The 23,491-nt window shown below is 43.2% G+C and overlaps 1 long non-coding RNA gene across 1 annotated transcript in view; it reads right to left on the reverse strand.

The window, feature by feature from the left end:
• LOC141019792 (uncharacterized) overlaps positions 1-23,491 on the reverse strand; it is a 60,094-nt gene that overhangs the window by 16,869 nt on the left and 19,734 nt on the right. The window contains exon 2 of the long non-coding RNA XR_012180789.1: positions 3,346-3,407. This is a non-coding gene — a long non-coding RNA (uncharacterized lncRNA). The remainder of the gene's footprint in view (positions 1-3,345; positions 3,408-23,491) is intronic.

The raw sequence follows: 23,491 nt of genomic DNA on the forward strand, positions 1-23,491 counted from the left end.
AATATTAAAGTTTAATACTTTCTGGAAATAACCACACATGAAAAGCTGCACATGCCATTTGTAACAGCTCTGTTAACCACTCAAGTGCAGTGGGGGGGGATTAGTTTGCTGAGGCTTCCTCATTACCACAAAGCTTTGTTCATCAGGGTTCAAAAGTGTCTACAGGACGTGCTTGTTTAGAGGTAATTCCACTCAATCATGTCATACAAGTTCTTCTTTTTTCTCACTTCACGTTTGCTTAAAAGGTTCAAGTTTAAAACATTCAAGAATAAGCAACAGATTATCAGCAGAACGTTAATAAATAACAGTCCTGAGATTTTTTTCAAAAACATTGATGTATTGTGTTGTGTCAGAGACATCTCCAGAGGTTAGCCCCAGCTGTCTTTTCTCATAATACCACTCCTGGCTCCCAGTCCGGACCACTAGCTGCACGGCTAACTGAGCTAACTAGCTAACAGCAGATGCTGCACCCGATTTGTTCGGAGTTCAAGCAGTGGCCAGTTATTATTTATTTCAACGTCATGCCGATGGAACGTCGGGTGAAGTTTCGTAGTCCACAAAACATTTCTGGAGCTTCACAGCAAAACAGCGTTGCACCATAGATGGGGATGTAAAAAAAAAAAACAGCCATTAAAAAACATAAAATGGACCCATGCTAACACTTTTAGCCTAGCAGCTTATAGTGATGAAGCTTCCGGCTTATTAAAGGGTGTAAAGGCTGCCACAGATTTGGGTTACACCAGACAAGTTGCACAGAGCTAATTTATGTTTAATTTTTCAATGTTTTTAATGTGCATGTATTTCAGTTGTTGCTGAGAATGCTGCAACACTGTTTTGCTGTGAAGCTCCAGAGATGTTTTGTAGACTATGAATCTTCACCTGACTTTCCATCGATATGAGGGTGAGTACATAATGCCTGAATTTTCCTTTTTGGGTGAACTTATCCTTTAACGCACAGCTGAGAAGCGACAACTTTACGTAATTTCTCAACTGAGCCAGATCCAAAAAAGACAGCCCAGGGAGCAAAATCCAGGCTCAAATTCAAAACCTTTGTTTGTTTTTCTAAAGTTGGTGACATTGATCTTGATGACAAGATAACAGTTTCCACTTTTCTCGAAGCGGTTCCGGACTTCTCTCATTTTCACTCCGAATGCGTTTACCATCCTTAATACTTTTCCACCAAGTCACATTTTCGTCCAAGAACATGTGCAAATACACTGAGCAAAAGAGGAGAAAAGGAAGAAAAGCACATATTTCTCACTTGCCAGGGCACAGCACAACTCAACCTCAAGGCACCGGTTGGATGAGCCGAACAATAGAAGTCAATGACAAATCGGACGTGGTGCATTCCTTGGGCAAACACTCGCCTCATTAAAGGGAGACAGGTAGGCAAACACTCACCTGCCCTGAGCTAATAACACGTGTGGAGGCAAACACACAAACACACACACGGTCACACATGCACACACTTGAGCTTGTCGATATGTTGGGACAATGATGGGAATTTGACGGCGCAGAAGCGTGTTGGTGTAAAGATAGGACCCATCTGAGAAAAGAGCAAAACAAAATCACCAAGGAGGAACCGCTCTGTTAAGTGTTTCTCTTAATCAGTGCACTGCAAATATAAACAGAAAATGAATTATTTTAACTAAGGCCATCACAATGGCTTCAGGAGGAGGATTTAATGTATTTTTTAATAAGTTGAACATTATAAACCACGTCTGTACGTAGCCGCCTCAAAACTCACTCTGCATTTGCGATGTCCGCATGCTTGTGTGTCAGGAAATCATTGATGCCTGCGCTCACTTTCCTACCAAACAAATCACACACTATTTCCACTCAAGGCCTTTCTTCCCCGGCAGTGACAGCACCTCTTCGCTCAGTGGGATGCACCCTCAACGCTTCCTCACCATGTGACTCCCTCTAGCTGCCTCTTGATTGGAACGCTCTGAGGCAGAGAGGATGAAGAGGAGAGGGGGGCGGCGGGGGCGGAGGCGGTGGCGGTGGTGGTGGTGGTGGTGGAGGAGGGAGGGTGGGTAGCTGGCTGGCAGCGGACACATGAGAGAAAACAAATTCCTGCCCCATTGCCATGGAGATGAGTCAACAGCAGGTCGGAGGGGGAGCAGAGAGGGCCGTGGGTTGTGGGGCACAGGCTGACCTGCTGTAGTTAACAATTCATCCCCGTATCCGGCTCCCAAATGATTGGGCAAACACGGAGTGCTGCGGAGTCAAAAGGGCCCCGAGGGGCTGAGAGAGGGGCATCACCCTGGGGTGACATGCTGACAGGCACACACTGGTGGGTAGAGGGTGGACCAGCTGGAGGAGGGAGTAAGGGATAGGGGGCACCAGTGGGGAGGGAGGGGACGTTGGAGAGGGTACATTGAGTACGGCACAGTGACAGAACAGTATTGATGGCTGTGGCTTTTGTAAAGCCGTGCAATTAAATGATGTGTGTTAAAATGCCATTTTGAGGACGAGAACAATGTTTTAAGTAAACCACAACAAATATCACCCAGTAAATTCTCTCCAAACTCTTCATGTAAAGCTAAATAATTAACGACACTTGGCTAGCAGTTGTGCCAACAGTAAAGCAGGACTTGCGTCAGTTTTATAAGCCTAAACCACAGCAGCACTAGGAGTCTCTGGCATACATCTGCTCGGTTACAGATAGTGAGGAAATTTAGCACATCTGGGCAAGCTGCAGGCGCTGAGGAGGAAAACACTACTGGACAAAAAAGCTTGGGGATAAGATCATAACATCGCCTTATGAGGACTGAGTTTTCCCAATAGGGACAAAAATTTACGACGAAAGGTTTTTAACTGGTTATGGACCTCATTCACACGGCAGCCATTTTCTCCAATGTCACACTAAGGGTGGGAAGCTTGAATTAAGGTAATAAAGGTAGGGAGTGTGACAAATTGTTGTCCTTTTACAGTTTCCCAATTGATCAAATCAATGGATAGAGAACATCTGGAGGGACATCAGGCCATATTTCAAGGTAAAACAACATATTTGATTCTCGTAACACAGCTGCTCTGTTGTTGTTATCTGTGCTGGCTCAGGCATGTGTGAGCTGACCAATCAGAGGAGACTGGGTATTTAGGAGGGAGGGGGCTTAAAGAGACGGGAGCTAATACAGAGCCCTTCAGACAGAGGGGGAATACAGTGTACACAGTGAGCACTGATGTGCTTTTTTAGCATTAAAGCATGAAAACCTATTCTAGTTGTAACCAAAAATAAAATTATGAACCTGAAAATGAGCATCATATGTCTCCTTTAAGCACATGGCTATAGCACCACATGCACACTGAAACTTTCGACAGCGTTCAGAAACATATACTCACCAGAAGCTCCCTGGGAAGCAATTAAAGGCTGACATCTCATTCCGAGAATTTGGATTCCTTCACTGTGAAAGAGAAAATCAAAAGAAGACAAACGTCACTTCACACCCCGACTGTATAGTATTACATTGCTATATCTGCTTAACTCTTCATTCTCCATTTGTGCAGCTGGGTTCATTTAGGTGAAACAGTGTTCGAGCATGTAATATGAGGTACGAATGGAAAACGGTTCAAAGCCTCAACCCACAGGACCAGGCTTCAAGACGCTGACCACTTTACGGTGGAGCAGAGCGCCGCTTGACAATGACGGGTCAGAGGCAGGAATAACAGCCGAGCGACGGGTGGATCTCATCAATGTCATTTCATGCAGGAGGAGAACCACAATGCTTCAATGCTGTATTTATATTAGGGTAGACCTTACGTAGTGTCAGCAGAAGTTGTCGTACGTATGTGACTTTATGCACTGTCACGGCCTGGTCTGCTCCTCATAATATTGGCAGACCGAAACCCATTATCCAATTGGCCGTCTTACTTTGAAGGGATGAAATGCCACCATTACGACAGACCTTTCACTGGGCAGCGGTGCAAGGAGGGCGTGTTAGCAGAGTGGACCTGTTACTGGTTCTCCCCTGCTACTCACGTCATAGCGCAGTGTTTTCATAAACACTGCTCAAGCATGTCCTTCCTTTACAGGGAATTAGGATCCTCTCTATAATAATCCACCCAACAAATCTTATAAATGAAAAACAGGACTACATCATTTATAACACGTCTGTCAGGGGGAAAAAAGAGAGCGAGAGGAGAGAAAGGAAGAAAAACAAGGGGAAAAAAGTAAGACCATGATAAAAATAGCAGATGTTAACAGTCACTTCTCGAAAGGTGTGTCATTCAGGGAGTTTGGGACGAACTTCTTGGCCGTGGCTGTGCTCTATATTTAGCATATTTACTAAAATAAAAAGTGAGTTCAGTTGAGTCGCTGGCTCTGGAACTTTCTCCACTCCATTCATGACCTCAGCGGTGTAGCCGGCGTCACTCAATGACGAAATACAAACCATATAAAACAACAAAAAAGGACCTCCTCAAATACTCAGAGTACATAAGGAAACAACCGCAATTTAATGTTCCCCGTAAATGATCCTATTATGGCAATCCGAGTCCGAATCAACAGAAAAATATGGGTTAGCACAGTCTAAATTTAGAACAGTGAGCATTTTACATAAGGGCTTTAAACAGAACACAGCCTTAAGTTTGATATAAAAAAATCAAACCTTTGAAAGGGCAGTGTGTAGCTTTGGAGAAGAAATACAAACCCAGAATATTAATATTTACAATATTAATGAGGTAATCATACAAACTCAGAAATATTTATATTTTCCACTGAATAAACAAGCTGAGGAAAATAAGGTCCCAGAACACTGTTCGAAGCTAGAAAGGTGGCAGGGTCCGCCAAATATAAACAAAGTAAAGCAGTATGAAACTGTGTTGTCCTTTAAGGTCAGTTTGTTTATTCAGTTTGTTCATCATCAGTTTCTCTTCTGATAACAATCTCTTCCACAAAACCACATAGTGCACCTTTAAGTTAAGTTTGTGTGGCTCTGAAGTGAATAAAGGATGTGTGACACATGCAGACAGCGAACCATGTTTGTTTACTCTATCCCTAGATGCCGGAGATGAGCCTGTGTGTGGCAGGCTGGGGAGGATGCCCCTGGGCCAGGCTGAGGAGTAAGTGAAGCAGAAGTCCCATCTAAGCTCCAAAGCATGCTAGTATCAGGCCTGTAACTAAAACACAAGCATAAACACAAGCGATGTTAAGGATTACATCCTGCAATACCGCCGCGGGAAAACCACAGACAGCGCAGGTGTAAGCATCGCCGCGGACACTTTTCTTCGCCGTCTGCCAGTGGAGGTCTGACTGAGTGACAGCTCATCGTCTACCCTTGTCGGCTGCGTGAAACTTGTGTAAACATCTGCAGATCTGCACATCTATATGTGTGTGTGTGTGTGTGTGTGGAGCGGGAGCCACAGGTGAGAACACACACAGAAGGATTACAATGGCCTAATGTCATGTCAAAGAAGCCTCGCAGCACAATACCACACATACTTTCAGAGACTGTAATGTGTTTTGTTTTTTTTTCGAGAAATTGCCGTTTGATTCATCATGATTTATGTTATTCATCTCATGTCGCCTCCGGAGTTGAATCTGATCTGAAACATGTCTGCTGCACAGGACATTTTAAACATTGTTTACACTGATAGGATGTTTCTTTTCCAAAAAAAGCAACAAAAAAAAAAATCAAATTTAGTGAGAGCAGCAGGGATGGAGGCAACTTTTCCTCAGTGAACAGCACCCTCTAGAGCAACACCCTACTTCCAATCCTACCCCTCACTCATTCCTGCTCCTGAGAAACAGCAGAAAACTAGACTCCGATTGCAGAGTCATCAGCCACAAATGCTACAAATAAAAGCCAAGAATCTTCCTTTAACGTAAAAATAAGAAAATCAGACGAGCTCGCAGGCGTATCGCTGTTTCTTTTTTTTTAAAACAGGTTGTCTTGTCCTCTGGCTCATTTCTGCCCCACATATGCACGATTACAGAGGTGAGGTCGAACGGCTCATTTTCCCAGTGTGAGTTGATAATGAGGCAGGCCGTTATTAAGATGTTTGCTTTAATCGTGTTCAGGGTTATTAGGGGGCGGTTTACAGTACACAGGAGAGATTAAGGTAGGCCACGCATGACGGAAAGAGCCAAGGAGGCCAACGATAAGCCGGCTACCCACAACTGTGAAGCGGGCTGAGAAATATGAGCGCACAGTAGGACATGAAACCCAGCAAGACAAACCTCTCCCCTCTCTTTCTCCCTCTCTCTCCGTCTCATTCACCCTCTCTCTGTTTTCGCCTCAACTCATGTTACACAACCACAAAGGAATGCCTCATATATCGGAGACAGATTTAAAACAAGCGGAAAAGAAAAGAGCAGTAAAGAGGGGACAGCGGAGGGATCCATAGAAGCAGTAGGGGTTGTTTGGTTCTTTTATGCTCGTATAAATGGACAACATGGCAGGGAGCTCTGGCAGCACCGCAGTGGCACACAAGTTCAGACACATACGCACCCAACTACTTCACACATGCTTACATAAACTAAATCAGCCCGGGACGCGAGGCTGTGCGTGCACCAACCAAGGGAGCGCTATACACGCTTCCTCTATATTTTTCCATGCCATTAATAAAAATAGACATTGTACTGTTTCAATACGTTTTGTTGGAATTCGGGGAGCACTTGAGAATCCATCACTTTACGAGCTTCATAAACTTTCCCACAGAATTCCCACCGATTTTTCCGTGCATTCGACCCACACACGATAAAGTAGCACTCAATTAGGGGGCGGCAGACGGAGCCTGAAATGGGGCACTCATACGCTGCTCAAATTTAGACGTATAGCACCGAGCACCCACGTTGCATTAAAGGTGCACTATGTCGTTTTTGTTTTTTTTTTTGGTAAAAAATTTTAATCAGAAGAGAAACATTTTAATTGATTGATTTTCATGCTTCAACAAACTAAATAATCAAACTGTCTTCGTTTTCATGACTGAATAAACTGAATATACAAACTGACATTAAAGGTGCAATGTGTAGAATTTTCTAATTTTAGTTGAAAACATAAAAAAAACTAAAATTACCAACAAAATAACAGTTTTGAAGTTATCATTTATATGTAATATATAACAGAGATATCTACTCAAGTTAGCATGCTATCAGTGTAAACACAAACACTCCCCATCCATACAGCTAGCTGCACATCCATCTAAGCTAACGGGCGCTACAGTACATGCTTTGTTAGTTAGCAGCAGTTAGCAGTTACTCTGGTGATATGCTACCCTTTATTTGTTTTAAATGTTAATTTGATTGGAGCCAACAGGTGGCCAATTCTTACATATAGCACCTTTAAAGGACAAAACACTTTCATAATGTTTTATTTTGTTTATATGTGGCGGACCCTGCCACCTTTCTAGCTTCAAACAGTGTTCTGGGGACCCTATTTTCCTCTGAGGACAGCTTGTTTATTCAGTTATGGAGTTTATATTAATTATAAACAATGTTATACTCATATTGTAAACATAATTAAGTTTCTGAATGTCTTTTCCAAAACTACATAGTGCCCCTTTAAAAAAAATCCTATTTCCTGACATGTATAGACAATGAAAAGTAATTTATTAAGTGCTATTAAAGTAGTAGTTTTTGAACACAAGAAAAACAGCAAACTGAGCTGAACTGTGTCGATAACATCAGGTGGATCAACACTTTTGGATTATTAACCCTCTGCGGTTTAAGCACTTTGATAGGGAGACAAAAGCTGGATTTTGTTGCGTCACCATTATCCATGTCTTTGTTGCTGTATTTTATGCAGCTGCATAACAAATAAAACACACAAAAAATGTAAGATTAAAATAAACATTTCACACATCCTCTTGGTCGGACTGCATTAGCAAAAGGTGTGTGTGTGTTTGTCCATGTGTGTATCAAGTTAGCAGAAGGTCAGAGTGGTGAAGTATTAGCGCACTGTTTGCTCTCCTCCATGTACTCTTGGGGACCAGCCTGTTTGAGAATTTGAACAGTGACGTGTGAAACCAGTGAAAAACAGGACATAGCGCCGCTCTGTTTGCCTAAGAACACCCAGAGAATGGACCGCCATGACAAAACAACTCCCTCGGCCTGCATTCCTCCTGTCCATCAAACCCTACCTGTAGAACAAGATATGACACAGAGCGGAAAGGAAGTTACAAGAAGATCGACTTCGTGGTGCGATGACTTGCAATTTGTTCCGAGGTTGTCAGCTCTCTGACCTTTATATTTGACCTCAGGAAACAGGCATGCATCCACACGTTCTCTGTCTTCAACATTTTTTCCATAACGTCATTTCCGTGATTAATTCCAATACGTAATTTTGGAACGGATGGATTTCAGTGAGCAATCGATGATGAGGAATTTAATTTTGCATCATTATGTAATCAGGATGTGATTTTCTTAATGCATGGAAAGGTAACTCCCAGCATGCACTATGTGGCGGTTAAAACATATATGATGGAAAGTTGCTGCGTGTCTTTCATGTAGTTTAAGATAAGTCTTTGTTTTTCTGTTTTAACAGTAATCAAAGCATTGCTAACGATGATAACGGTTAGTATTTTATTCAGTCGTCACCCCCCACTCACACTTTTACACTTTGGAAAAAATAACTGGGAGTGGTTTCATCTTTAAACAAATGTTTGAACACAGTAGCTCCAACAGGAGCACCTACAGCTGTTATTTACAGTGATAAAGTTGACATAACAAAGTTAGGTAAACTATAATTAGTTAATATCATTATTATTTATTTATTATATTATTATTAGATACTGTAGGTCATCTGAACTGTAGATAAATAATTTTCAGACATTAAAAGATTGTGTTGACTCAACTAGAGAATTCTAAAGGATTTATGTGCAACTGAATTAATATCAACTTTATATGACCAGAAAATTTGTTTTGAATCAAATTACAATTAGAATGAATTACGCTGTTGTGCCTAAGGACTGCAACATTACAAATCACATCTTGACACATCACATGACTTCTCGTCAGTGAAAACAATGTGCCAGTATGAAAACAGCTGACTTAAGAAATGTAGGCCACTTCAGTCATCAGTAAACTGACAGCACAGTCATTACTCACGGTCAAGAATCAAGCACATCAAGCATTCCTCTGATGGTAGAAAGCTGCATTTGAACTGTGTTTTGTATTTCTGAATCTCATCCAAACTTTCTTGCCACTGAGCTGAAACGATACCTTAATGGACAGAAAGTTTATCACCATCTATTTTGAATATCAGTCGATTGTTTAAGTCAGAAAATAAATATATATATAATATAAAATATTTGCTGATGACAGCTTCTAAAATGTGATTATACGGTGCTTTACTCTATTTTATATATTGTTAAAATCATTGGATTTGGGATTATTGATCAGACAGTGTCAGCATGAGTTCAGGTAAATTGTGATTTTCACCACGTTCTGACAATTTCTTAACTAAATGACCAATGACTAATCTGCAGGTTTTTTAATTAATCGATGAATCGTCTGATCTATAAAACATTAAAAAAGTTAAGTTGTATAAGGAAATTCCTGCCAATTGCTTAATCATGAAAATACTCAACACTTACACTAATTGATACAGTGCTGCTTGGTGTCATGATGTATGACGTACCTCACATTTTAAAACACCAAATGCAACGACAGTTTAATAACCTTTCCTTTCTTCTGCCTTCTGTCCAGCATCTGTTATATCGAACATTTTAATGATGTTTTCAGCAGAGATGCCCGACTTGCTCTTATGCAACGTGTGATTCAGCCTATGAAAACAAACCGATGGATCTGATAGTAAAACAGTGGTGACACTGGGTGGAAATCAATCAACTGGAACATATGAAAAGGGAAGAGAGGCACCGCGAGATTCCAGCTCCCTCCCCGCCCCCTTCCCTCCCTGCCATCATCCTCGTATCAGAGGAGCCATTGGGAGAACTGGATGTGATTTGTATGTGTGTTTTTGAAGAGGGGTGCTCATAAACAGCCATGAAAGGGGCCCCTCTATTCAGCCCGCCAGCAGAGATGCGCTTCACTGGGCCGGCCTTTTGTCTTCCCCTGTTCACAAAACCTTAAGCAGAGAAAAAAAAGGGGTTGATTCTCTCGATGTGAGCAGGCCCAAATGATGCCATTAGATTGGGTGCCCGCTTTGGGTGAAAAAGGCTTCAGTAGCGTTTGAAGTGATTTAAAAGATGCAGGAGAGAGCTGCCTGCAAATCCTGTTTGGGAGGAAGGCTGGAGGAGAATGGGGAGGTAAAATGCCAAGCTAGCGATCATTCTATAGTATGCAAAATTGCTCTCAACTCCATAAGTGCCGTGGATGTTAAAACAAAAGACGCGGAGCATTCCTTTGTCACGTGACGAGGGTCAATGTGCAGCGGTGGTGCGTGGGGTCAGGAAGTTCACCAAACTTCCCACGCTGCCGTACACCATAAGATCGCAGTAAAAGCCAGTAACACTCTTCATTACTGGCAGGGGAATTTAGTTTCCACAGGGGCCGGTGCCCACACAGGGATGAGCCATCAGAAAAAAATAAATAAAGCAGACTTCCTCATCAGCATGACAAGGCTAACACACAGGGTTGGGTCGAATTACTTTGGAATGTCGTAAGGTTACTGAATACAAATTACATGGCTATTTTTGTAATAAGTGACGTTACCCACCGGATTACAACAATTGTAATCTAATCCCACTACTTTTAAATTACTTTTGGATGGCTTCAAAATCGAACTGTGACAGTGTTAGACCTTATACTAAAATACATTGATGGTGATTCCCACAATAGTTATTTTTCTCCTTAAACATATTAAACATTTCCAATGCAAACATGCTGTTTTTGGGATGCTGTTCTTTTATTTTTGTTGCGGCCATTTTTAATTCAAAGCCCACATGGAGGAGGAAACTTCAGGAGTGCTCGCAAGTTCAAACAAAATGTGATGAAAGTGCTCTTTGGTAGGGAACAGAGAAAAATCTAAGGCAGTGTTCTGGCTAAAAAGTTGAAAAAACCTTCAATCAGATGGCTATTTCAAGCTGAAATTCGTAAACACATTGACAATTCATGTTATGGTAACACCCTGGAGAAGACAGTTTGTGGGTGGGTTTCTACTCAGTTAATTTTAAACATGCATTGTCAATGTTTTCTAAGAAATTCAGTATGACTAAACAGCTTTTCAACATGTTTTTTTTCCAGAAGTGTTTTCTGTTTTTTTTAATTTCGGTGTTACCTACCAAAGAGCACTTTCATCACATTTTGCTTGAACTTCCGAGCACTGTAGACTTCTCCTCCTCCACGTGGCCTTTGATTTAAAAATGGCCACAACAAAAACTCACACACAAGAAACAGCATCCGACATGTGGTACAGTACACACAGTACACTGGTACATTGTGCCAGTATCATTTTTTGTAAGATTAGCCCTGGATGTTTCTCTTTTTTGCCAACATGGAGGAGTTGAGCGAGCACATTTTCCATTTTATTGTAAACAAAAAGGAATATAAACTCCTTTAGCATCCTTCAGAAGAGTTATTAGAGCATTAGTCATCGTAAAAATAAAAGATTTAATATTTTGGGATAAAAAATGTATCACGTAATTCTGGTCAATTTAACTATAATGTAATTACTGATAATAATCTGATGATAATACTGTGTACACACTGTAAATAGAGGATGCTACTTCATGTCATTTATCATGTCTTGCCTATTTATTTGTTTATTTTTCTCATTTATCCATATTGTTTTGACATGTGTAATTTGTTTTCTGTCATCTGATACATTGTCTTGATCACATGTCATCCAAACCCACACCTGCTCAGACAGCAATGACACAATTGGGATGAAAGAATGAATAAGAAAAACATTTATGTGATTTTACATAAATCCTGAAGAAAATGTGCCAGATGATGTCACAGTGATACACTAACTAAACAGTACAGTTACGTCACCTATTGATACCATAACGCTATAATGCAAATAGACAAAGCCTATGCACCCTTCCACTCGAGTGCTCGAGAACCAGTGAATGAAGCAGGTGATAATTCGACAATGACACGGTGCCAGCCAATGGCGTTGTGCGGGGCATGTCATCACGGTGCCCGTTTGTCGACAGCAACCTAATAGGCATGAGAACCTGACAGTGTCAACAAAGGGACAGTGCCAAACAAAACCACTTGTTGTGAGTGAGTGAGAGGGCCAGCTACTAAACAGGCTAGGTCCGGTTCCACTACACTCCGCTCAGCCCTCATTTCCAGTTACACTATGTCTCCTTGACATCTCAGCTATCAGGAAGAACAGTTTATGTTTGTTTTTCTTTCACTAATCAGGTGTTATTTTCAGCTGCCGCCCACGCTAACTGTCAGATGACCATCTTGGTATTTGAAGTCTTTGAACGATGACTTTAATACAATTTACAATTTCTCTTGTCGGTGCTGATGCCTGTGACAGTTGACAATACAATTGCATGACATTTCATCACTTTCCACTCATAACCTAATGGAATAATAAGCAGGTAGATGATTATTATAAGTAGATCTGATTGTTTACATGTAATTAGTCGTGTAAAGACTTGAGATGTTACCTGTACAGGTTTTCCTCAACCCAGAATGGCAAAGCAATCATGTTTATGGTGAGATACATGGGAGGCTCGTGGGACACAAGGCCTTTTGTACTGATGCTTGGCAGTCTTGCAGAAAAAAGGTACCAAACTATCTTAACCAGTATGTAAAAACATCATTTGAGATTATTTCTACACACCAGGTGAGCTAAGAGTGAGTTGGTTGGAAACATTCAGTGACTCAAAGGGGCTAATGGGATTTCCCCCGCTTGGTATATTTGTCAGCTGTCTGGCCTGCCAAACAATATCACCTCTGATTGCACATGACAGGGCAGTCTAATGCCCTAAATACCTCACTTATCAGTGCTCGTTAGTAACACAGTTTGAGAATTTGAGATAAACTTTCTGCTGCAGACTACAGTCACCTCTGGGGATGTATGGACAGTAACTTTATGAGAACACACTGTTCTCTTCTGCTCGTTCTCAAGGTTCGTCTTCCACTCGGGAAAGGACACAGAAGCTACACAAATGAAGAGCAAGTAATTAACCAATGCCAAGCCCAGCAGGGAAGCTTGAACATCAAGCAGAAGTGCTGTAAAGAGAAACGTGAACATGACACCAGTGCAGCTGCTCCTCGACAGCTTCAGAGCAGTTTGTTTCCCACAAACTGTACTGTGCATGTTACGTCAAAGATAACGAAATCAAAAAGACAAACCAAATGAGTTAATGACAACAACATGATGATTTTTTGTTCTTCTGGAATGCAAATACGTTCGATTACGCCAGTCGATCAAACTACGACTTCCTCACCAATATATTCCTAGAAACTGCCAGGGCTGAACGGAAAGACAACATTGATCCTAATTCTAACAATCAGTCCTTCAGCCTGGGTTTCAATTCAACACCACCAGCACCAGTTCTCTTATTTAAAAGGTACAGTTCACTCCAAAATCAAAAATGCATATTTTCCTTCTTACCTGCAGTGTCATTTATCCATCTACATTGTTTTGGTTTGAGTTGCCAAGTTTTAGAGATATCGGCTGCAGAGATGTCTTCCCTCTCTCGAATATAATGGAACTAGATGGCACTGAGATTGTACATTTAAAAAGCTAAACAGCAGTGCCTCTTTCCAAAAATCACGACCCAATTACCCAAGATAATGGACAGACCTCGTTGTCAGCAGATTCATGTCAGAACTATTTTCTCTCTACCGAACAACACATGTATCGCCACACAGAGGGACGCATGCATCTACTCATGGATGAGAGGCCTGTGTTCTTCACAGTGCAGGATGTTAATATCTCTTCAGCTAGATTAATTAGCTTAGTTAGCTCGCCTCATGTCCATGAGAAGAAGAATGCTTCCCTCTGCATGGTTATATGGTGTAGGTCGACAGAAATCTCTCTGGCCGATATCTCCAAAACTCGGCAATTACCAAAGCAATCTAGATGGATAAATGGCACAGCAGGTAAGGGTAATGTGTTGAAATTATTATGATGCATTTCTGCATTCTTGTGAAACCAAGTAGCAGGTTCTCAAAGATGACAATAAAGCCTAAATGCAGTAGGCCCTGGAGGCCATGATGTCAGTGGAAGTCTTTACCAGGAGGCTTGATATGGGTCCTGTGGGCTACTGCTGATAAGATTGAGGAGCAGGTCATTACGAGACCCTCAGCACACTGCTCGCTGGCTAACAATGCTGCCTCAGTCCCAGCTATCGGACCATCTCACGACAGACCACATGTGGGCTTGCAGGACTCAGGTAATCAGGGCTGTCAGAATGGGACCAGCTCCTCTTGCAGAAACCATCTCCACCCTACACAACTATTTCTACTGAGCATGCCAGACAGAAACTTGCACAGGAACTCATTTTAGGATTTGTCTTTACGAGTAGGAAAAATTCACTTCTGATGGTGGCTGGGGACTTGTGCAAGCACTCACTTTGTGCTGCATTTAGCAGCAGCGTCAAGCAAACATTTCCCACCTCTTGTCTCTTAAAAGTGACCCTCCTTGCACAAGCATCACCACAGACTCTCTGTCGAACCGGTTAGTGGCGAAATCACTGTTCATTGTGATGCCTGTTGTCATAGATACACCCAGGTGCTGCTCACGAGCCAGCGCAGAAGAATCAGAAAGCCAAGGCTCTCACTAATCCTTCTCCATACCACAGTGTGTCAATAATCAGGAATGCACTGCCTAAACTAAACCATTGTTCCTCTGCCAACAAAATCACAAATATAAGCACTGACACTGCCTCCGGGCACTGCCGTCTCTGGGACAGGGAGAGAAATGAACTGAAGAGGAACAACACGAGTCAGAGATGGAAGAGGGGAGGCTTTGATATCTCTCCAGACAGCTTAATACTGTCTAAATCATAAAGCTTTCTACTTCAGTGCATGGGGGGATGTATAGTGTTGTACTGCTGGAGATTGACTGCAGCAGTTGAGTGGTAGCTTTTTCATACAGTAGGACAAAGTCGGAGCTCCTGAGAGGACCAGCTGCTGTCAACAGTTGGGAGGCTTTGAACTTACCACTAAGCCCTGAGACAGCAGGAAATATCCTCTTCACTTCTTTGAACTCGGCCCCATTAGAGTTCAATTCAGAATATAGAATGTAATGAAAAAATAATCTCACAAGGATTTATATAGACGCACCTGACAATAGCGTCTGATCTTTGTGAACAAAAGCAACTAGCGGTTGCCCACCGCATGGAGTAACTTTTATTACTTCGCACCAGAGGATAGTATGTGGGGAGCTGCCATTTTAAGAATGATTCAGGACTCTCTAAAAGCCATGTGTCTCCTGTGTCATCTCTTTTATATGTCTTACTATTAAGCACTTCAATGGCAGCTGAAATGTAAGAGTCATTTCGACAAAAAGGCGGCAGCAACTCAACCGTCTTACACAAAACCAAAGCTAATACTTTAAGATCAGACAAGCAGACATGAGTGGTTCTGAGTCCTTCCTATGTAAGACAATAGCTTGCCTGTTGTCTCTTGCCTCTGTGCATATGTGTGTGTGTGTTTTCAAATGCTGCGGTATGATAAAACAGAGAAACGCAGAACTGGGCGAACGGATGCGGCCGGAGTGGTGAGCCCATTGTGGAATACCCCAGCAATGAACAAGTCCTCCAGAGAGCTTTCTTGTGTGGGGTGGCTAGCCGCAGCAAGTTTATTTCCTCGAGATATAAGGCCTCGCTGCGAGCCACAACAATGAGCATCTTTGTCGGGCTACACTATTATCTTTGCACATTACTGCAAATAACAGGAGAGGGTAGTGTGTCGAAGATCCCATTTAATGAGCTCCAGGTATGTGCTTGTCATAAAACGAGAAACTAATTTAAACATCTGCAGAGCTGAACTCATGTGCCTTCAGCGCCAGAGAGCATGTCAATGCTGATCTGAAAGATGCTTAGTCATTTTAAGAGGTCTGAGGAGATGAAGTCCACAAAATCTGATCAGTTATCCTCGATAGAAAAAACTTTGGGATATGAAACAGAATTCTAAGGAAACAAATGTAAATTTCAAGCAGCTTTCTTTGACCTGAATCGTAGAGGAAATGTCCACTTTGGAGGCTTTTCCATCAACATGGAACCTGTTTCGTTCGTGCACCTTTCATTGAAGCATTCTGAGCATTTTGACCAAATATACTTTGATTCGAAACCCAAACGGTTTGTTCTCAGCAGGAACCAAAAATAGCATTTAGATTTCCGTAACCTGAGGTGCAAATGGAAGCGAGTGTGTCATAGTGTTCCTGTCGCTGTGCATTGTGCAACGCTCTCTGCTGATAGCACATCCTTGACTTCAATGCTTCCACTCGGAACTTGAGGAATCACTAATACTCCAAGAACTGTGAGAGCTCACAAACCAGAGCTAATCTGGAGGAAAAGAGCTATTTGCTGCATACTCGTACCGAAAACAAGGCTAACCTTTTGGCAAGTTTGGCAACCTGATAGAGACTTTAACTTGTCTTGAAACAACAAAAAATGTCTTCAACTTAATGTTTTGTGTTTTTTAAGTATCATTCTCATCTGCACAAACATGTAAATGCTCCAGACTCTGATTGAATCACCCATACTTGGTGTAAATGTACCTAAAGAGCTAAAAACACACATACAGTAGACTTGTCAGCAGGTCAAAGGCAATGAGACAGGCAGATGCACTTGACCCTTCCTGCTAGATTACAGCTCAACCTGAACTTGACCCCTCTGTCACCTGATTTAAGAGCCTGCATTTCAGACGGAGCTGGTTGGTTGAGGATTATCTGACCCCAGACTTGTAGAACTTCGCCGTCCTCACTTGGCAAGTGCTTACTCGTCCTGATGTCATGCATCTAATTGCTCTCTCTGCGTGGGATGTGAAGTCTGATATAAGGTACATTGTTGACTGTGTGCACCGGCTTGTGTGTGTGTGTGTGTATGTCATCGGGAGCCAAGCTAACACTTGCCTGCAGCAACACACACTCATGTCTTCACCCGCCACAACCTATCATTACCGCTGTCACGTAGCCACCTCCGCAGCGGGCCTCGCAAGCCTCGACAACCACCGGCACACACACCTGGAGGGCCAAACACTTAGTTCCCAGCTTTGTGCTTCGTAAACACAGCCTTTTAACACACGCACACACACACACACATAGGATAAAGACACACACACCTATTCATATCCTGCAGCCTCAGCTTGTACCTTGCCCCTCCCATTTGCTGTAAAATATGTCTCACTTTTCTATCTCCCCGACCGCAAATGCTTTAGTGCTATTTAATTTATTTCCTTTGTTATCAATTGCCTCACCAGCTGAGCGAAACAGCACACACTACAGAGCCAGGTTGGCAGCCGCTTCCAGGCTGCTGCTGTGACAAGACAAACAACAGGCCACAGTATGCATTACAGAGCAAACACAGAATGAAGATTCTCAGAAGTTGAGAGGTACAGCTCAACAAAAGAAAAGGAACTTTCTAATCCAGTCTCAGGTCAAGCAGATTATGATTCAACAAGCCTGATATTTGACCGCAATGTCTTCCTCTTGTGTGTTTCTTCATCAGTGTTTGCTCGAGCCAGGACAACTCGAGAGCGCACACGGTTGAAAGAACACACACGACTACTGAGCAAACATGTAACACCTGAGCTTAGCCTGCCTGCCACACATGCGTGACCTTTACAGAAGCTGTCACAGTGACAAATCAGACACGAGAAAGACTTCTGAAGATCCCAGCCTGCTGGTTTAGGGTCGCTCAGTACAAACAGACACTTCAGTTAGAGTTAATCGAGGGAACAATGGAGGACCTCTGGAACGTGCTACCCCAGCAGAAGCCTTTGAGGAAGACAATCGAGGTGGTGTTTGCCCTCCTTTGTCAAATTACAAGGTTGTCCTGGGCCTGTGCTTGCTCTGCACCATGTTCTTTTCAGAGAGAGCTTAGTGTGTAGCAGGTTACTTCTGATAGGTGTGTGAAACCCGAAACTCAGTCTTTAGAGGCAAACTGTGCAAATGGAGAATCTAGAAAAACAGCATGCCGCCTCACAGGCCTCAATTACCAGCCATTAACAGCGGATTATCCAGAATATCAATGCGTTCTCTTACAAGGACGTTGAACATGAAAGACCTCTTGGAAATTGAAGATTGCAGCATGCCGTTTAATAAAATGTGTAAATAGTTGGAAACAGAAAATTGTACCAGACACCCTCATCCGGCCCACATACTGCGTGGGATGATGGCACTTGAGCGGTACGCTCCTGTTTGCCAAATCTGAGTCACAAGCAGGCCATAACATGGCCACATGTCAGCCAAGAGCAGACCAAGTAACCCAGAACTGGTCCAAATCTGGGCCACATCCAGCCCACCAGAATAGAATGAACTCTGGCCCAACAATTCTGCTATCTGGGGAAGACTAAAAAAAATAATTCTGGGGATAGAGAGTAGTAAGAACACAATATCTCTGTAGCCACCCATCATCTCTGATTTAGACTAGCAGCTCAGCATAGCAGTAGCATATCACACCTAGTAGGGTTGCATTATGGGTAATGTAAGTGCTGGGTGTTGACGAAGCCCCCAGAATGGGTCCCAGGCTTTGAAGCCAATCTTACATAGTGGCTAAACCATGTAACTACAACGTCAGGTGATGCACACTAGCTCAAAAAGATTTTTTTTCCCACTGGCTTAATCTGTGAAAGAAGTGACCTTCAAACAGTGGATACAGGTTTTTGAGCATCAAAACACCATCATACTTGTATCCATTTTGTCCAATAACATTAAGGAGCCGCACGATTAAATAATTTTATCAATATGTTCAAGTTAACCGGGGACAAAATGGAAGTTAGTATCTAGTCTGTAAAACACAGGCTCTATTGGACCAACAATGCGGTAATTTTACACACAGGAAGTATTTCTTGGCTTCAGGCACCGCTGAGCAGCTTTCATAAGAATGAACCTCTGACGTTCTATCCAGTTCTCATTATACATCCATGGTTTTGACAAGGAATAAAAGGAATAAATGTGTCAATATCCACATTCGTGATGAAAGAAAAATCCTCACTGGGTAGCTGACTGAAGTTTATTAATTCAGGTTTATAAAAACCTGATCTTTACATAGTCCTTTTACTAGTGTGATCAAAAACATTTATCCCTCCCATTACAGATAAGGATACAGATAATTTGGCTGGTTGAAAACCTAGACCCAGCCACATGCAAAGCTTACTTTTTCTTTCTTATTTTTGTGCCTGTGTGTTCGGGGACATGTGTGTATGTACCGTGTGTTACGAATGACCTCATCAAACCCAAGAATATACAGCGGAGGGGCCTGGGCAACATCAGGTCTGAGCTACGCCACAGAGCCCCGACGGTGTCTCCTCGCTTCATTTACATACAACAATATACAGGTCCACAGCCCACTCCCAAACACACATACACAAACCATTCACGGCATGCTAAACTCAATCTCACTCAGAGCGCGTCTGTGTGCATATATGTGTGTGTGTGTTTGTGAGTGGGCTGAAGAAAGGGCAAGTTTCCCCGAAAGACATGTCATCTTCATTCAGTGTGGTGAGCAGAGTGTTTTAGAGGCGTTCAGCAAGATGATACAATGGTATTGTTGGTCAAAATCAGTTAAGCACTGTTATTTTTCATTTTTTTGTAACTAACTGACAACTCAAGGGCAGGCTGATGTAAACCCATTCCATCACTTCTCCGCTGTTCGAGTCACCGTATGTGATTGCTGTGAGAAATATGCAGAGCTGTCTCCAATCAGAGAACTTGGGGAAAGATCCAGCCTCAGGATATGTGTGTGTGTGTGTGTGTGTGTGTACATGCAGAGGGCTCAGGCATGATCAAACAAAGCACATCCAGGTACAGTGTGCCATCTGTACTCCCCCCCAACCCCCAAAAATTTACTCTCCCCCGCCCTCTCCATCTCCATGCAGAGTCTTTGCGGTATATGGAGTGTCAGAATGAAAGAGGCCTTGTCTAAGAGGCTAATCCTCGGGCGATTAGTCAACGCGTCTCGATTAAAAGCTGGCAATGCTGCCACACCCCCGTTCCTCAACCACCACCCCCCATTGGAAATGGCAGCCCACAGGTGTCCATACAATGTGTCTCATTACAAAAAAATGGGTGGCGGGAGGTGGGTCGGGGGTGACTTTCACATGGGGCAGGAGAGGTGCCTTCACAAAAGGCTTGACAGCAGCTCCAGGAGTGCCGGCACAGCAGCCTTGTTAGAATAAGTTTTTTTTTTTAACCATGCTGGTGTTAAATGAGCTTTCCCTTTCTCGAGAAAGTAAGAACCAGAAAAGTCAGTAATAGAGTGAAAGACTGAGTGAAAGAAAGAAGTGGGACATGTATTTTTGACAGATTATCCCTTCATCAGTCGCTGTTTTCTGTAAACAGCCATTTTGAAGTGGAAGGATTGAGAGCAGAGACAGGTATTTCACCTAATCAGCCTCATACAGCCTCGCTTTCCATCAACATAAATACCTCATCTTAAGGGTATCACCATGCCAGAACATGCCTTTAATGACTAAAATATTCTGACTTTGATGAAACTGTACACAATGAGGTTTACATAAACTTTATATCCCGATGCTCAGAGGGAGCTTCAGTGCACAAATGGGCACCAACTGTTTGTGTTGAAATAGATGACTGTGACTAAGTCTATGAAGCGTTTTTATGCTCTGTTTTTGACGTTTGTTAAGCACATAAGTGTGTATTACACAGCGTATTAAGGGAGTGATGTGTCGATAAAGGTGGCTAAAGCTAAAGCCCTGTTTTCCAACATGAAGAGAAAAAAGCAATTAATCATAAAAGAATGACTTTTTTAGGGCCTGAGACTGGTGGCAAGACTTTCTTCAAATGCAAGGCGCTATAATGTCTTTCTTTCTTTCCACAGAATAAATTGCTTTTTGGGGGGGCTAAAGGTGCTCTAAATTTCACAAAACTTGCATTGCAGGTGGTGAAAATGTACGTGTTTTATGGTTGTTGGGAATGGTTGGGGCAAGATGGGTCGTCGGTGCCCCCTAAGGAGCAGCACCTGCAGATAGTTTCACCTAGACATATGAAATTTGGTACAAATGTGTATCGCATCTAGACCTACAGAAAAATCTCTTGTTGCCATGACCTAAACCCAAAAGGAAGTTTCACTGGTCTCCTGGGTGAAAGTTCTGTGTTTATTCGACCCATCCTTAAGTCCAACCTCAGCCCTGCATGGGCTTTCTTGCTCTATATATATATATCACTTCACCTGACATATTTTAATGCGTGCTATTGGACGCATCTGCTCTCTGCAGAAGTTAAATGGAAAAACTGGCATATTTGGACTTTGGTGTATTCACTGCACACAATTACAATGTGTAAAATAATGTAAATTGTACACAGATTGAAGAGCTTAATTCCTCCATTGTCATTGTGAGTTTAAGCCATCTTTCTTAATCTGCTTCTAGTTAACCAGTGGCAGCTTGAGTATCAGGAAATGACCTTCGGCCCTGGAGACAGAATCAGAATCAGAAATCCTTTATTTGTCCCGCAAATGGGGAAATTCCTTAGTCACAGCAGCCAAAGGACAGTATCACACTTAAACAATAATAAAAAGTAAAAAATAAACAATATAATAGAGATAAGAAATAGAATTAACTCGTATATACATAGTATTTACAATATGAACTTGGTATTTACAATATGACATAGTATTTATAATATGAACAGTGTAAGTATAAGCAGTTTTGTATTTTTATTTACAAACATTAAATAATAAATATGGGTATTAAAAAATTGTCCAATTAGTGCAAACCAGAAAGTGTGTGGATATGTGTAGAGTTTAGTATTGCACAGTGCACATGTGAGGTCTACTGGGAGCAGTGCTGGTTGTACAGTCTGACAGCAGCAGGAAGGAAGGACCTGCGATACCTCTCCGTCACACACTTGGGATGTATCAACCTGTCGCTGAAGGAGCTGACCAGTGCAGTGATAGTGACCTGCAGGGGGTGGGACTCCTTCACCAGCAGCGATGACAGCTTGTCCATCATCCTGCTCTCTCCCACCACCTGCACTGGGTCAAGAGGGCATCCCAGGATGGAGCTGGCCTTCTTGATAAGTTTATCAAGTCTCTTCCTATCTGCTGCCGAGATGCTGCTGCTCCAGCAGACTACTCCATAGAAAATGGCTGATGCCACCACAGAGTCATAGAAAGTTGTCAGGAGTGCCCCCTGCACCCCAAAGGACCTGAGCTTCCTCAGCAGATGGAGTCTGCTCTGACCTTTCTTGTATGTTGCTGCAGTGTGATCAGTCCAGTCCAGTTTATTGTTCAGGTGAACTCCCAGGTACTTGTAAGACGTCACCATCTCAATGTCTGTTCCCAGGATGTCCACTTGTGTGCAGGGTTGTTTGCGCCTGCGGAAATCCACCACCAGCTCTTTGGTCTTCCCGGCGTTGAGCTGGAGGTGGTTCCGCTGGCACCAGTCCACAAAGTCCTGAATAAGTTCTCTGTAGGCTCTGTCGTCCCCGTCCCTGATGAGGCCGACGATAGCAGAGTCGTCAGAGAACTTTTGTAGATGGCTGTGGGGTGTTTGGTGGGAGAAATCAGCAGTGTAAAGGGTGAACAGGAAAGGGGCCAGGACTGTTCCCTGTGGGGCCCCCGTACTGCAGACGACTGTGTCCGACACACAGTCCCGAGTCCTCACATACTGTGGCCGGTTGGTGAGGTAATCGAGGATCCAGTTCGTGAGGTGTTGGTCCACCCCCGTGAGCTCCAGCTTGTCCCCCAAAAGCGCAGGCTGTATGGTGTTGAAAGCACTGGAGAAATCAAAGAACATGATCCTCACAGTGCTTCCAGGCTTTTCCAGGTGAGACAGTGATCTGTCCAGGAGGAAGATGATGGCGTCGTCCACTCCGATGCCAGGCTGGTAGGCAAACTGGAGTGGGTCCATAAAAGGACCCACCAGAGGGCGGAGATGGACAAGGACCAGCCGCTCCAGGGTCTTCATCAGGTGTGAAGTGAGAGCAACTGGTCTGTAGCTGTTGAAGTCCTTAGGGTGAGGGATCTTTGGTACTGGTACCACGCAGGAGGTTTTCCACAGCAGTGGCACTTTTCCCAGCTTCAGGCTCATGTTGAAGATATACTCCACAATCCTGCACAGCTGGTCTGCACAGGACTTGAGGAGCCTGGAGCTGATCCCGTCTGGACCCGTGGCCTTCTTCACCTTCATCTTCCTCAGTTCGTTCCTCACCTGGATAGTGGAGAGGGACAGATTGGAGCAGGGGGGCTGAGTGTCGGGTGGGGGAGGTGGGTGAATGTCGGGGGGGGCAGTGGGGGGTGTCTGCAGGCTGAAAGCAGTGGAGATGGAGGTAGAGGTGAGAATGGGGCAGGAAACAGGGGGGATGGAAGAGGTGGTGGGGGGCAGCAGAGATGACTGGGCCGGGGGAGGGGTGGGTGTCTGGTCAAACCTATTGAAGAATAGGTTCAGGTCGTTCACCCACGTCTGATCCCCGGCAGCCTGAGAGTCTGGTTT

This window comes from Pagrus major, chromosome 23 (genome assembly GCF_040436345.1).
Source record: "Pagrus major chromosome 23, Pma_NU_1.0".
In the NCBI taxonomy this organism is placed as follows: Eukaryota; Metazoa; Chordata; class Actinopteri; order Spariformes; family Sparidae; genus Pagrus; species Pagrus major.